This window comes from Phodopus roborovskii, unplaced genomic scaffold, assembly GCF_943737965.1.
Source record: "Phodopus roborovskii unplaced genomic scaffold, PHOROB, whole genome shotgun sequence".
NCBI classification, from domain to species: Eukaryota; Metazoa; Chordata; class Mammalia; order Rodentia; family Cricetidae; genus Phodopus; species Phodopus roborovskii.
Genome location: NW_026126525.1, coordinates 15,437,086 through 15,453,475, shown reverse-complemented (window position 1 = coordinate 15,453,475; position 16,390 = coordinate 15,437,086). Strand labels below are relative to the sequence as shown.

Sequence of the window (16,390 nt, the reverse complement as noted above, 5' to 3'; positions counted from 1 at the left end):
GCTAATGATAGAAAACAGGCTTCTAAGAGTCTCGCTATTATCTGCAAATTGACAAAACTATAAAGGCATACATGATTCACCAGAAGTACACAGTAAAGGAGGATGTCATCTTTCTGTCAATTTACAGAAACAACAGATGCCAGTAAATGAAGAATTGATTACCTACATTATTTGGAAGAATCCCATGGATATTTTAATGGAGAGATCATGGTACACACAAGAAAATTACAGGCAGAATCAATCATGTCAATCCTTGTTATGAGTTTATCTTCCACTGAACAAAGACTTATCTGGTGGATCATCCCAATGAATATTTGTTGTCATCTACTGTGTATTCTTGAAGACCTGAGAACCTGAGCTTTCTTCTCCTTAAGTTATTTGTTATTTATATCACGGATCTGTTCCTATGGGTCTTTTAAACATCTTGAGTCTTTTGAAAATGCTGATGAATCTCTGTTTAAATTTTGTTTCCTATAATTCATCTAGCTAATTATGATTGGCAAACATTTCTATTCGACTGGAAGGTTGTACAAAGGGGATATGTTTGATTTTTCATTTTTGACCTGAGTTCTGGGCATGTGGAATTTCTGTGAATTCTAAATCTCATACTGAAAGGGAATGTAAGAGCATGTTTGAGTAGAGGCTTAGATGAACAAGTGATCTCATCAGCCTAGATGTTGGAATGGCTTGGCTGCCAGCAGTGCACAGACAAAGGAGAGGTGGAAATATAGGATTTGAGTCTATGTTCAAATCTGGCTTGGAAGAGAGGTTGCATGTGGCATAGGAGGGGCCTTTGAGTTTGGTGTAGGCAAGACAGACTCTTGCAGAAGCCTAGAGATTAATTGCCACACAGGTAGGTGGCCTCCCCCACATCTGTGTATATTCCTGAAGTCTACTCTTGGAAGTATACGACTCATGAAAATTAATCCTTACTAATCTTTCCAATACAGTATATTTAGAACATTTTGAATTTTGTGAAATATCACATGATCAGGATAATATGAGTTATTATCAGAACTAACAGCATGAATAATCTTCCCTATATTTGTGTTCCTTATGTGCCTCTACAGCTTATAAAATTTGAATCAAAAGAACCTCTTTAATAGTTCTCTAGTGGATAAATTCCCATTTTAATACTATTTACTAGTTTTATGCTTTTAGGTAAAAATATCTGCTTTTATTCTATAAATTACTAGTGCTTCTCATACTTAATAATTAAATGACTGTATGAAAAGGTCCTTAGACATGACTAGCAATATCTCACAACTCATCTGACCGACTTGAAAATGTGGAAACATGCATGAATGCCATTAAACAAAGGTGTAAACACAGTCGTTTCAAACACACTATACAGTCACACGGACTATACATGACAGAGAATGGCAATAAACACTGTCTTACACTACTGAGACTACTAGTCTTCCTCCCGTTGGTCTTTTTTGACCACCTTGTCTTGTAGCTTCCCATTCTATAGAATCACATTAAACATATCTCTACCTCCCACCACTGCTTCACTAGCAAATTTGAAAAGTACACACCCTGCGACATGTTTGAAATTTATTTTAATTACAACTTAGAATAATACTACACTCATGAATGACACAGAATTTTTCCAGTCCTCTAGGGCAATTACTTCCATTTTGTATTGATTTCAGTGACCAGGTCTACTAACACCAAAGCTTAAGATTTTTGTTTATGATATTTTCTTTCCCTCAATACCGTCTAAGCTTTCATCAAGGACCTGTATGATCAAACCTAAGAGGGAAACATTTTCTTTTATTGACATTCAGGGATTTTTGGTTTAGAAACATGTAAGAGTTCTCTATTGCTGTATAATAAAGAACCACATATTAGTAGTTTAAAAACATGTTTACCACAGCATACTCTATACTTGACTTAGCTTGATTACTTCTCAAGTGCCTAATATGACAGAGGAGCAATCCTGAAGATTTTCTCCATTCTTCACGTCAAGGTCACCATTTCCAGAGTTCACACATTCCATCCTTAACTGAAACACTGAATGGCCTCAACATTGTTAATATTTATTTTAAAAAATACTTTTGAAAGCCTCACTTCTTTGAAGAGATTATTGTGCGGAGGGAAGTGAGGGGAGCAGGAATTTGGAAGGTAATGGGAACTGCTGTTGGTATATAAAATATTAGATCATTATTTTCAAAAATAAATAAAAAAGAAAGAATGTTTTTCATTTTTATATATCAACCCTGTTCCCTCTACCTCTCCTTCCCCAGTGCACTCCACCTTTCCAGCTTCCCACCCTCCATTCTATGCTGAAGGGGTGAGGCCAAATTTGGGGAGTCAACAAATCTACCATCAAGAGATGGAAGAGAGAATCTCAGACGCAGAAGATAAACTAGAAGAAATAGATTCATCGACCAAAGAAAACCATAAGTCCAACAAATCCTTAACACAAAACAACCAAGAAATGTGGGACACCGTGAAAAGGCCAAACCTAAGAATAACAGGCATAGAGGAAGAATGAGGACACAACATACCCGAACTTATGGGACACCTTGAAAGCAGTGCTACGAGGGAAGTTCATTGCACTAAGTGCCCATATGAAGAAAACAGAGGATAGTCACATATGAGAATTAACAGCCCAACTGAAAACCTTAGAACAGAGGAAGCGAACACACCCTATAGGAGTAGACACCAGGAAATAATCAACTTGAGGGCTGAAATCAACAAAATAGAAACCAGGAAAACAATACAAAAAAAAAAAAAATCAATGCAATGAACTTGGTTTTTTAACAAAATCAACAAGATACACAAACCTTTATCCAAAATAACGAAAAAGCAGAGAAAGAACATGCAAATTAACAAAATCAGAAATGAAAAAGGGAACATAACAATGGACACAGAAGAAATCCAGACAATTTTAAGTTAATACTTGAAAAACCTGTATTCCACAAAAATTGAAAATTCAAAGGAAATGAACAAATTTCTGGATAACTATCACTTACCAAAATTAAATCAATAACAGACAAACAACTTAAATAGACCTATAACCCCCAATGAAATAGAAGTAGTCATCTAAAGCCTTCCAACAAAAAAAGTCCAGGGCAAGATGGATTCAGTACAGAATTCTACCAAACATTCAAGGAAGAACTAATACCAATACACCTCAAACTGTTCCACAAAACAGAAACAGAAAGTTCATTGCCAACATCTTTTTATGAGGCCACAATCACCTTGGTACCCAAGCCTCAAAAAGACACAACTAAGAAAGAAAACTATAGAACAATATCCCTGATGAATATTGATACAAAAATACTCAATAAAATATTGGCAAACTGAATTCAAGAATACATCAGAGAAATCATCCACCATGACCAAGTAGGCTTCATCCTGGAGTGCAGAGCTGCTTTAACATATGAAAATCTATCAACATGATCCACCATATAAACAAACAGAAAAAGAAAAACCACATTATTATCACTCTAGATGCTGAAAAGCCTTCGACAAAATTCAACACCCTTTCATGATAAAGGTCTTGGAGAGGTCAGGGAAACAGGAACATACCTAAACATAATAAGAGCAATATACAGCAAACCAACTGCCAACATCAAACTGAATGGAGAGAAACTTAAGCCAATTCCTCTAAAATCAGGAACAAGACAAGGCTGCCCTCTCTCTCCATATCTCTTCAATATCGTACTAGAAGTTCTAGCTAATGCTATAAGACAACAAAAGGAGATCAAGTGGATCCAAATTGGAAAGGAAGAAGTCAAACTGTCTCTATTTGCAGATGATATGATAGTTTACATAAGCGACCCAATAAACTCTACCAGGGAACTCCTACAGCTGATAAACACCTTCAGCAAACTAGCCGGATACAAGATAAACTCAAAAAAAATCAGTAGCCCTACTTTTTTCAGACGACAAAGAGACAGAGAAAGAAATCTGAAAAACATCACCCTTTACAATAGCCACAAGCAACATAAAGTATATTGGTGTAATGCTTACCAAAAAAGTAAAAGACCTATATAATAAGAACTTTGTGGCTCTAAAGAAAGAAAGTAAAGAAGATAACAGAAAATGGAAAGATCTCCCATGCTCTTGGATAGGTAGGTTAAACAAAGTAAAAATGGCAATCTTGCCAAAAGCAATCTACAGATTCAATGCATTCCCCATTAAAATACCACCACAATTCTTCAAGGACCTTGAAAGCATAATAATCAACTTTATATGGAAAAACAAAAGACCCAGGATAGCCAAAACAACACTATACAATAAAAGCACTTCAGGAGGCATCATCATTCCTGACATTAAACTCTACTACAGAGCTATAGTTATGAAAACGGCCTGGTATTGGCACAAAAATAGACAGGTAGACCAATGGAATCGAATTGAAAATCCTGATATTAACCCACACACCTATGAATACCTGATCTTCGACAAAACAAGTAAAATTGCACAATGGGGCAAGGACAGCAGCATCAACAAATGGTGCTGGCACAATTGGATGAGGGAGTGTAGAAGACTGCAGATAGAACCATGTCTGTCCCCATGCACAAAACTCAAGTCCAAAAGGATCAAAGACCTCAACATCAATCCAGCCAGACTGTACCTCTTAGAAGAGAAAGTAGGAGATACCCTTGAACAAATTGGTATAGGAGACTGCTTCTTGAACATAAGTCCAGGGGGCACAGACACTGAGAGCAACAGTTTATAAATGGGACCTCTTCAAACTTAGAAGCAGGCAAGTGGATGGCACTTGAAGAAACCATCCTGAATGAGGTAACCCAGTCACAAAAAGAGGAACATAGTATGAACTCACTCATATATGGATTTTAGACCTAGAGCAAAGGATCACCAGCCTATAATTCACACCACCAGAGGAACTAGGATACCAGGTGTATTCTAAAAGATTCATATAAAGTCCCTCACAGAACCAGAAAGGGACAAGTCACCCAGAGCACAGCAGAAGTCGGGGTGGGGGGCAGGGAATGGAGAAAGACGTAGGAGAAAACGAGGGGGAGGAAAGGAAAACACATGAGACCAGGAAGATTGAGCCCGGTTAGGATTAGAAGACAGGAGAGAGAGAGAGAGAGAGAGAGAGAGAGAGAGAGAGAGAGAGAGAGAGAGAGAGATAGAGAGAGAGAGAGAGAGAGAGAGAGAGAGAGAACATAAAAGAGTGAGCCAATATTGGTTTGAAGATAAAATTGAACCCAAAGAAAGTTCAAGAGAACTACAAGACTGCCACCAAGTAACAATTTAAGCATCCGTGGAAAGGCTGCCATAAATGCCCTTTCCGGAGAGTGAGATCAGCAACTAACTTATCCATGGAGCCCTCATCTAATGCCTGTTGGAAACAGGTGCAAACACCCATACATAAACACTGAGTCGAAGTACAACCCAGATGCAGATGGAGAGGACAAGACCAGGCTGTAGAAACACATAGAGACAGCTTACCTGAACAAGGAGAAGCTAACGGGCCCCCAGACTGATAGCTGGGAAGCCAGCATGGGACTGACTCAGGCCCCCCTGAATATGGGTCTCAGCCAGAAGGACTGAGCAGTCTAAGGAACCTCAGACAGTGGAGCCAGGATGTATCCCTGGTGCACAAAAGGACCTTGCTAACACATCCCCCATGGAGGGATAACTGCCTTAACCTAGACACAGGAGAGAAGCCCTAGTCCCTACTTCACATGATCTGTCAGATCTACATGACCCCAACTGGATGGCATTCCCCTACATATGGAATTGGGGTATGGGGATGGGAAGGGAGGGTGGTTAGGGTGCATGTGAGAGGGCAGAGAAGGTAAAAGTGAAGGAGTGAGGTTGGGAGGGAGGCAGGGAAGGAGGGAGGAAAGGAGGGAGAGGGAACTGGGATCGACATGTAAAATAATAAATTAAAAAAAAAAATGCTTTGTGTCCAAAATTAAGTTCGATGTCAAGTTACTGGGGAAAGGATTTCTATTTTTGTTTCCACAGAAAATGAAAAGATGTGGATTTCTTCCAGACTAATGTAGTTTGATTAAGCCAGACCACCTGAAACAGAGTACCAAGTGATCCTACATTCAAAACAGCTGGAAAAAGCAGCCCTACAGACTACAGCCAGGATTTCTGCATCTTCTTAGAATCTCCCATGACAGTGCCCCTTACCAGCAGGAAGTAGTTTGGAAAGAACGACGCCCAAATTCCCAAATATTGTCTATAAATGTTTGTTTTCATTTAAATGGACTTTTTTATAAAAAAAAATTAAAAATAAATAAATAAATAAAGTTCAAAAATAAAAATTCCTCAATATTTATTGACTTATGGAAATATATACAATTATAATAAAATCAATTATATCCTTTTTGCTAATCTATCAGAAAAAATACTTATATTATAAAAAGGAATTTCAAAAAATGTCCAGAATAAATTGTAAATCCTTGAGTTATAATTTATTATCTTTTATTTTTATTTTACATATCCATCCCTGTCCCCTCTCCCTCCCTTCCTCTTTCCCTCTCTCCCACCATCTCTTGCCATCTGACACCCCTACCCTCCCAAAACCCCCTCCCCATGTAGGGTGATGCCTTCCAGGAGGGGTCATCTAAATCTGTCAAGTCATTTAGATTAGGGACTAGGCCTTCTCTCCTGTCTCTAGGTTAAGGGAGTAAGTCTCCATGGGAGATGTGCTCCCAAAGTCCTTTTGTGCACAAAGAATACATCCTGATTCCACTGTCCAAGTCCCATAGAATGACCAGGCCTTCTAGCTGAGACCCATGTCCAGGGGGTCTGAGTCAATCCCATGCTGGATTACCAACTATCAGTCTGAGGGCCCATTAGCTCCTCCTTGTTCAGGTCAGCTGTCTCTATGAGTTATTGTAGCCTGGCCTTGTTCTTCCTCTCTGCATCTGGATTCCAGTTGGGCTCAGTGTTTATTGTGAGTGTTTGCTTCTGTTTCCATCAGCTATTAGATGAGGGCTCTATGATGGCAGATAACTTAGTCATCAATCTCTTTATCAGGGAAGGGCATTTGAGGTAGCCTTTCCACTGTTGCTCAAATTGTTAGTTGGGGTGAGTCTTATAGGTCTCTAGACATTTCACTAGGATCACATTTCTCTTTAAACCTATAATGGCCTTAAGCTTCTCTCCATTCAGTTTGACGTTGGTAGTTGGTTTACTGTATATTGCTCTTATTGTGTTTAGATGTGTTCCTGTCATCCCTGATCTCTCCAAGACCTTTATCATGAAAGGGTGTTGAATTTTGTCGAAGGCTTTTTCAGCATCTAGGGAGATGATCATATGGTTTTTCTTTTTCAGTTTGTTTATATGGTGGATCACGTTCATAGATTTTCATATATTAAACCATCCCTGCAACTCAGGGATGAAGCCTACTTGGTCATGGTGGATGATTTCTCTGATTTCTTGGATTCCGTTTGCCAGCATTTTATTAAGTATTTTTACATCAATGTTCATCAGGGATATTGGTCTGTAGTTTTCTTTCTTTGTTGTGTCTTTATGAGGCTTGGGTACCAAGGTGATTGTGATCTTGTAAAAAGAGTTTGGTAATGAACCTTCTGTTTCTATTGTGTGCAACAATTTGAGGAGTATTGTTATTATTTCTTCCTTGACTGTCTCATAGAATTCTGTACTGAAGCCATCTGTCCCTGGGCTTTTTTTGGTTTGAAGGATTTTGATGACTGTTTATATTTAATTTGAGGTTATAGATCTATTTAAGTTGTTTGTCTGTTCTTGATTTAATTTTGTTAAGTGATACTCATCCAGAAATTTCATACATTTCCTTTGAATTTTCAAATTTTGTTGTGTACAGGTTTTCAACGTATGACCTAAAATTGTCTGGATTTCCTCAGTATCTGTTGCTATGTCCCCCTTTTCATTTCTGATTTTGTTAATTTGCATGTTCTCTGACTGCTTTTTTGGTTAGTTTGGATAAAGGTTTCTCTATCTTGTTGATTTTCTCAAAAAACCAACTGTTTGTTGCATTGATTTTTTTTTTTGTAATGTTTTCCTGGTTTCTACTTTATTGATTTCAGCCTTCAAATTGATTATTTCCTGGTGTCTACTCCTCTGGGGTGAGTTTTCTTCTTTTGTTCTAAGGCTTTCAGTTGTGCTGTTAATTCTCTAGTATGACTATCCTCTGTTTTCTTCATATGGGCACTTAGTGCAATGAACTTCCCTCGTAACACTGCTTTCAAGGTGTCCCATAAGTTCGGGTGTGTTGGGTCTTCATTCTCATTAAATTTTAGGAAATCCTTAATTTCTTTCTATTTCTTGTTTGACACCGGTATGGTGGAATTGTGCATTGTTCAGTTTCCATGTGTTTGTAGGGTTTCTGCTATTTGTGTTGTTGTTGAATTCCAACTTTAAAGCATGGCAGTCTGATAAGATACAGAGGACTATTCCAATTTTTTTATCTATTGAGGTTTCTTATGTTGCCTAGTATGGGGTCAATTTTAGAGAACGTTCCATGTGGAGCAGAGAAGAAGGTATATTCTTTTGTGTTTGGATGGAATGTTTTATAGATGTCTGTTAAACCCAACTGAGACATAACTTCTGTTAGTTCTTTTATTTCTTTGTTTCTTTTGACTGGTGGTCCTTTCTACATTTGAGAGTGGTGTGTTGAAGTCTCCAACTATAATTGTGTGAGGTTTTATGTAGCTTTGGGTTTTAATTGCCTTTCTTTTACGAATGTGGGTGCCTTTGTATTTGGGGCATAGATGTTCAAAATTGAGACTTTGTGCTGATTGTGCTGATTGATTTCTCCTATGATGAATACAAAATGACTGTCTTCAGCTCTTGTGATTGATTTTGGTTTGAAGTCTAACTTGTTAGATATTAGGATAGCCATACCTGCTTGTTTCTTGGGTCCATTTGATTGGAAGATCCAACCTTTTACCCAGAGGTAATATCTTTGAAGCTTAGATGTATTGCTTGTATGTAACAGAAGGGTGGATTCTGTCTTCATAACCATTCTATTAGCCTGTGTCTTTTATAGGCGAGTTAAGACCACTAATGTTGAGGGAAAGTAAGGACCATTGATTGTTAATGCTTGTTTGTTTTAGATTTGTTGTTGGCAGTGGTATTGTAAATATATTTGCCCTGCTTTATCCCTGGGTTTGGTGAAGTTGTATTATCTATTGCCTATGTCTTTGTGAGCATAGTTAATTTCCTTGGGTTGGAGTTTTCCCTCCAGAACTTTCTGTAGGGCTAGATTTGTAGATACATATTGTGAAAATCTGGTTTTGTCATTAAATATCTTGTTTTCTCCATTAATAGTGATTGAGAGTTTTGCTGGGTATAGTAGCCTGGGCTGGCATTTGTGGACTCTTAGTGTTTGTAGAACATCTATACAGGACCTTCTGGCCTTGAGAGTTACCATGGTGAAGTCAGGTGTTATTTTGATAGGTCTGCCTTTATATGTTGCCTGTCCTTTTTCCTTTGCTGCTCTTAATATTCTTTCTTTATTCTGTATGCTAGGTCTTTTGATTATTATATGTCGAGGGGTCTTTTTTCTTTGGTCCAGCCTATTTGGGGTTCAGTATGCTTCTTGTACTTTCATGGGCATGTCCTTCTTCAGATTTGGAAAGTTTTCTTCAATGATTTCGTTGAATGTTTTCTGCACCTTTGAGCTGGGTTTCTTTGCCTTCTTCTATGCCTATTATTCTTAGGTTTGGCCTTTTCATGGTGTCCCACAGTTCCTGGATGTTTTGTGTTAAGGATTTGTTGGATTTAATTTTTTTTTTTTTTTTTTTTTTTTTTTTTTTTTTTGGTCAATGAATCTATTTCCTCTAGTTTATCTTCAGCGCCTGAGATTCTCTCTTCCATCTCTTGAATTCTGTTGGTTATGCTTGTGTCTGTAGTTCCCAATCGTTTGTCCAGTTTTTCTATTTCCAGCATTCCTTCAGTTTGTGTTTCCTTTATTGTCTCTATTTCAGTTTTCAAGTCTTGAACTGTTTCCTTCGCCTGATTGTTTTGTTTGTTGTTGTTGTTGTTGTTGTTGTTGTTGTTTTGTTTGTTGTTTTTCTTAAGAGATTTGTTAATTTCTTCCAATTTTTTGTTTGTTTTTTCTTCCATTTCTTTAAGGGATTTTCTCACATCATCTTTGAAGGCCCCTATCATTTTTATGTAGATCTTTTTTAATTTTTAATATCTTCTGCTTCATTTGCTTTGTGGTGTTCAGGTCTAGTTGGTGTAAAGTCCCTAGATTCTGGTGATATCATGCTTGTCTTTCTATTGTTAGGTGTTTTCTTGTATTGCGTCTTTCCATTGCCTCTTCCAGTGGGTGCAGGTGGGGTCTCTCTCTATGCTACTCTTTCGCTGGGCTTAAGTGGGTCAGAAATTCAATGTCTGTAGCTCTGGATGGTCCAAGCTCTCTAGGAGGTCTCTCCTAGAGGTGGGGAAGGGTGATGGGTGTCAAAGATCAGGTGACCGGCAGTGGGGTTCAGAGATCAGGCAAGCAGGGATTTAGGGTGGTCCTGCATGAATAAGTGGGTCTACTGTGCTTAGAGAAGCTCCAGGTTGTTCCTCCCAGCAGAGGCCTAGTGATGGGAGTCAAATATCTGGCAGGCAGGGACACAGGATGATCCCAAGAGGATAGGCAGATCTTTGGCCAGAGCCTGGAACTCCAGCAGAGGACCAGCTGTGGGGGGTCAGAGATCAGGCAGGTGGGGATTCAGGGTGGTTCTGCCTGGATATGCAGGTCTAGTGTGGTCAGAGCAGGTCCAGGAAGTTCCCTGATGGTGGTGGGATTGTTGGATGCACCTTCTGTTCCAGTGCTCAACCAAAGCAGTGGGACAGTGGGCAGAGTATGGAACAGGGTGGAGGGAGGGCAGGCTCTTAGTAGGGGTTGGGGTTGGTGTATATCAGAGCACAAGGAGCGCTCTAGCTCTTGTTGGGGACAGGAGACGGGGGGGGGGGGGGGGGGGGATTCAAGGCCAGTGCAGGGAGTTCCCAGGGAAGGGGGGGAGATTCAACCCAAACTGGTCCCATATTCACCTCTAGCAGGATCTATGGCTGGTGATAGGGGTCAGAGTTCAGGCAGGCCCTTGAGTTATATTTTTAAAACAAGTTTAGAAACTGTTTAGAGAAGAACATGTCCTCTAGACGAACACATCCTGGGATTGTTCTAGAAGTATTCAATCCTTTGATGAGTGAAACTGTTGAGGGACTTAAGTTCAGAGAAGTACTGCCTAAACATTGACAGATAATTATTTTGGCTGAGTGTGTATCAGTGCAAGTGGAGGCTCTGACTCTTATAAACAGATGCTACTGAAAGCCACTTAAAGTTTCTGAACAGAGAATTTCATTTACAATAACACCTGGGAGGATTGGAGCAGCCCCATCTCTCCACTGGCCAATAGTGCAAGGGGAATTAAAAATTTGCCACTTTGAGAAATATAGAAGCTCTACTTGGCTCTATACCCAAACTATACTGAAACCAGTATGTCTTTGGTAGATATAATTCAGTATCTAATAACACAGTTATAGGAATGAGATGTACTCAAGCTCAACTGTGTGAGTGCCTGGGTACTTGGGTACTTCCTGCAACAGTGTGCACATGAAGGGAAAAGACAATCTCCACTGGAAGGCAATAATTTTCAGAAAGGACATTTGACAGGAGCTGGAGAAAAGGATGGATCACTTAACATAAGGGGGGAGAATTGCTGTGCGCAATGGGTAAACCTGAAAGAACTTAGGAAGAAGTTCCATTCCTCACAAGTAATACACATGGCCCCCTCTCTAAATCAGAAATAGCAGCTTTCCTCTTTGGACAAAACATGGGCTTTTGTCAAAAGTCCAGATAGGGAGTCTGGTTTGAAATACTTGCACAGGGGGCCCTCACACTCAATTGTGATTAAAGTTTTCATGCTAGGCAAAACAATTTCTTTTCCTTATACTGCTATTTAAAAAGGTTTTAAGATGTGTGTGCTCATAATATATATATATATATATATATACATATGTATATATATATTGTGTGTGTGTGTGTGTGTGTGTGTGTGTGTTGTCAATGGGTATGGTTTCTATGGAGCACACAAACAAAAGAAACAATGCCAGGCTCACAGAATCACAGTATGCAGGAAAGTGCCACAACAATTTATCAGAAAGGGGGTTTGGCTAGGCTAGGCTTCCTCCTGGTGCCCTGTGGCTTCATAGGCAGTCCTGTGGCAGGTGTCCCTTAACAAGGTACAGTGGAGCCACTGAAGGGGAAACCCTGTTCTTATGCCTTGATGAAATGGGGTGCAGAAAACAATAATTACTCCAAATAAAGACTCTTATGGTGGGAGTGCAAAGAGCAGAGAATTTAGACATATATTATTATTAAAAATTGGGTTATTAAAAAATAACCCAAGTGATATGATGGCAGAAACCCACATGTCTCCCCAACCCCACCTGCCACTTAGAATCCCAACCTGTCTGTTCTGTAAGAACAGAAACCCACTGTAAATGGATGAGCATCAGACTTTGGCAAGTTTTCTCTTCACTCTCCCTCCTGTTAAGACTATTTCCAAAACCAATCAGCAAAGGATAAAGAATTCTTTACCGTTGCATCTACCTTGGCCAACAAAGAAACACGACCAAGACTGTTCCTCAAGCAGTTTATTCAGGAACCTTGTACATCAGCTTCTGCTTCCCCCAGTCCCAGCAAGCCCTTAAATGTGTGCTCACTGCCCAATCAGCTCATGCCACCTGGCGATCTCCGATAGGCCACAGAAGGAGGAAGTGCACCAGATCCATCAAGCACTTCCAAATAAGGCTTGTTTACAGCTAAGCTCAGACTACCTGGCATCCAGCCAGGCACCATCTTGGGGCTGTGGCTTCCCACAGTTCCCCTTTTTTTGTTTTAAATGCAACAGGCAAGGGTAGAGGTCTGATCTCTGATGAACAATGGACATTGTAATGTCGCCAAGCCCAGTTATCAGCCAAGCTAGTGCCACACCCATCCGGTATCTTTTCTCAGAGATGGGATTATGATACCAACCCATATGCAATCAGACTTGCCCTCCATGAAGCCGCTAGAAGGTGACCTCAAGTGCAGTACTTCATCTCGAATCCTGAGCATGATGACTGCTTAGCTTTTTAACACAGTTAACCAAGCCTGAGGTAATTGCCCTGCCTCCAGGGCTGTGAAGGCTTGTGCAATCATGGCATTACTTCTCCGCTGTGTCACCCTCATCCTGCAGATACACCATAAGACAATGAGACTGACTAGGATAAGCACCCCTCCCAGGGCACCCATTCCCGCCCATTCTTTCAGGTGGTTCATGGCATGAGTGATCCATGTAGATAGTCCCTCTGCAACCGAGACGTCGACTCCATGTGGAATTCACATGCACGATGGAAAGTCTCAGGTCCTGCATTAACTTATTGAATTCGCCGGACCAACTGCCTAAAAAATACTGAGAAAGCTGGTTAGACATATTGGCAGCCACCGAATACTTTTGATATGGCACAGAGGTCACACATAGCTCCGTTATCTTCCATTCACATCTTATTTGTGCCAACTGCCACGAAGTGTCAATCTGCTCCTGAACTAGATCAATTCGTTGATTCAGGACCATAATACCACCTTTTAACTGAGCATTAAGGGAAGATTGTATGTCCAAAGCAGTGGCTACATTTGCTGACAGGTTATTTAAGGCAGCTGCAGTCTGGACAGTGGAATGCATGGCAATGGCAGCCGTGGTGGCTCCCACAGCTCCAGCTGTAATGGCAACCACCATAGCAGCAATGATTGATAGCAGCAATGATTCCAAAATCTCTCCTCTGTCTAAAGAGGGTCATGGTGCTCAGGCTCTCTACCAGAACGGGAACGTACCTGGGCATTCTGGTCACAAGGGCCAAAGGAAAATTTCCTTCACCCCAACATAAAGAATAGAAGCATACTTGAGGTGTACAATTTAGCATTCTCTCATTAGAGCTTGCAAAGGTGCTATTGCTAATCACAAACACAAAAGGATTAGAGGCTCCACTTTGAGCTGGGTTTTGATTACAACAAGGAGCCCACTTGGGTTGGGGGGGGGAATAGTCGAGTTAACCCTCTCCCAGGCTCTAGGCCATCAACCTCTAATCCAGGTGGCATTACTCTTCAAAATGGTTTCACCATGTGGCGATTAAGAGCTTCCACCAGCGCTATTGCAAAAGCAGCAGTTATTTCAGGAGGTCTGGCTTGCTCAAACCACATTATTCTGGAAGGAATCCACAGCTTTTTATTTTCTGTGGAAACAAAAATAGAAATCCTTTTCCCCAATAACTTGTCCTTAGACTTAAATTTTGGAGTCAAACCATTTTTAAAATATATTAATCGAATTGGTCCAGCAGTATTTCTTTTAACAGTTGTTTCCTCAGCAGTCAAACGATATAAAGACAATATAATGTCATACAGTATACAGATTCTCTCTGAGTTTTTCATTTTTACATGGCTTTATTATTACTCTCTTTCTTCTTCTATTTTTTTTTTTTTTTTCATTTTTTGAGACAGAGTTTCTATCGCTCCTACCGGAGACCTTATTGCCTCTTTACCAAGGTTCTTAACTTGGTCCCACCTTACCTGGGACTTAACCAGTCGACTACCCTGACTGTAGGAAGTTCTGAGCCGTTCACCCACCATGGAGAGAGGCTCCCCATACGGGCCACCACTCATCATGTCTACCTCAGCCAGCAAGGAAACACGACCACGACTGTTCTTCAAGCAGTTTATTCAGGAACCTTGTACATCAGCTTCTGCCTCCCCCAGCCCCAGCAAGCCCTTAAATGTGTGCTCACTGCCCAATCAGTTCATGTCACCTGGCAATCCCCAATAGGCCACAGAAGGAGGAAGTGCACCAGATCCATCAAGCACTTCCAAATAAGGCTTGTTTAAGGCTAAGCTCAGACTACCTGACATCCAGCCAGGTGCCATCTTGGGGCTGTGGCTTCCCACACTTTACAGAGTGCAATTAGTGTTTTCCCAGTCCACCTTCAAAAGCATGATGCTCTTCATGGGCTTTATAAAACATTGCTTTAAAAGATACCTGTGGCTGGAAGGCCTCACCCTCCATGGGGAGCAGAAAGTGGGTGGGATGGGAGTTGGTGGGGGGAACAGGAAAGGACAGGAGGGTGTGGGAACTGGAATTAGCATGTAAAACAAGCTTGTTTCAGATTTAAATGTAAAAAAAATTATCAACAAAAAAGAAACGCAGAACATTAAAAAAAAAAAAAAATACAGGGGCAGGAGTTCATGGACCTTCTCTAGCACAGTAGCTTCACCCACCAATGAGGCCTTGGCATTCCAGACCTGGATGATATCCCCTCAGTCCTGAACACAGACACTACCCCTATCACTTCATTATCTGCTGCCACAGAGTCTGTGAACTACTCCCCAAGGGTCGCTAACAATAACTCCAAACTCTGACGTGCGGTCCTTGGTAACTTTAATCATCCGCATACCACCCTTTGCATTACTCTCCTCCTCCCAAAGTGGTCGCCTCTCTCCTTTCTTTAAGTGATGACTACATCTCAGAGACAGGCTAGTCACAGGAGGGATGTTATTGTACACACTCCAGAATATCTGCACTTTTTGCACAGTGTAGAGTTTCTTCAGATTCGGGGCACACTCAGCTCCTATGGCACCAGGGATTGATCTGTCCAGCCAGAAAGTTCAGGGTGAGTGTAGTGTGAAGCCACCTGGCTGGGGCCTCAGCACTAACCGCAGCAGGCCTAGAGGCTCGCCAACTCTGGGGCAACCCGAGGAAGCACCATGTTATCCCCCTGCCAGGTTCCCTCTATTAACTCTTAATAATCACTTGTGATTGAGTGAGTAAATGCCATGTTAGTCCTCATGGGCCTAGCTTACCTCATTCAGAACTTTTTTTTTTTTTTTTTTTCCTATTTCATACATTTGCCTGTGTAGTTGTCCAAGGCCTGAACTACCACCAGAGTCTGTATCAGTGTGCATTGCCTATTGCCACCTGAGGCCTGAGGCCATGTTTATGTCTCTGGCCCTTACTGCTAACAAGAGACATGTCTGAGCCCAGAGTCCTGCTCCAGCCAGAAGATGTGTTGATATCTTGGACCACATTACGATGAAAGTCCAAACAGTTGTCCATTGTCTGTGTTGCTACCTGAAGCCATGTTGATGACCATAACTTAAGCTTTGGAAGATGAATGTTATGATACCCCTGGTCTATACCTACTACTCTCCATAAAATCTCCTAAATCCACATTCTCTTTTCTACCTGCCCAACTTCACGTACTCTTTTTTTTTTTAACTAAACCACTACATAGTGTGACTCATCCACTAGAACATGGTTAAGCTACAAAAGTCTGTATCCTTAAAGAAAAAGGACCTACCTAATTATCACTGGCAAACATTTCTATAAGACTGGTAGGTTGTTCAGAAGAGATACCAGCTATATTTTTCATGTTTACAATT

The 16,390-nt window shown here is 40.6% G+C and overlaps 2 pseudogenes; both read right to left on the bottom strand.

Moving 5' to 3' along the window:
• The window catches only part of LOC127232456 (la-related protein 1-like), a 29,044-nt pseudogene extending 14,421 nt beyond the window's left edge, over window positions 1-14,623 (bottom strand).
• A 292-nt stretch (window positions 14,624-14,915) lies between these two features.
• LOC127232455 (eukaryotic translation initiation factor 4E type 3-like) lies at window positions 14,916-16,101 on the bottom strand (annotated as a pseudogene).
• Window positions 16,102-16,390: the final 289 nt, after the last annotated feature.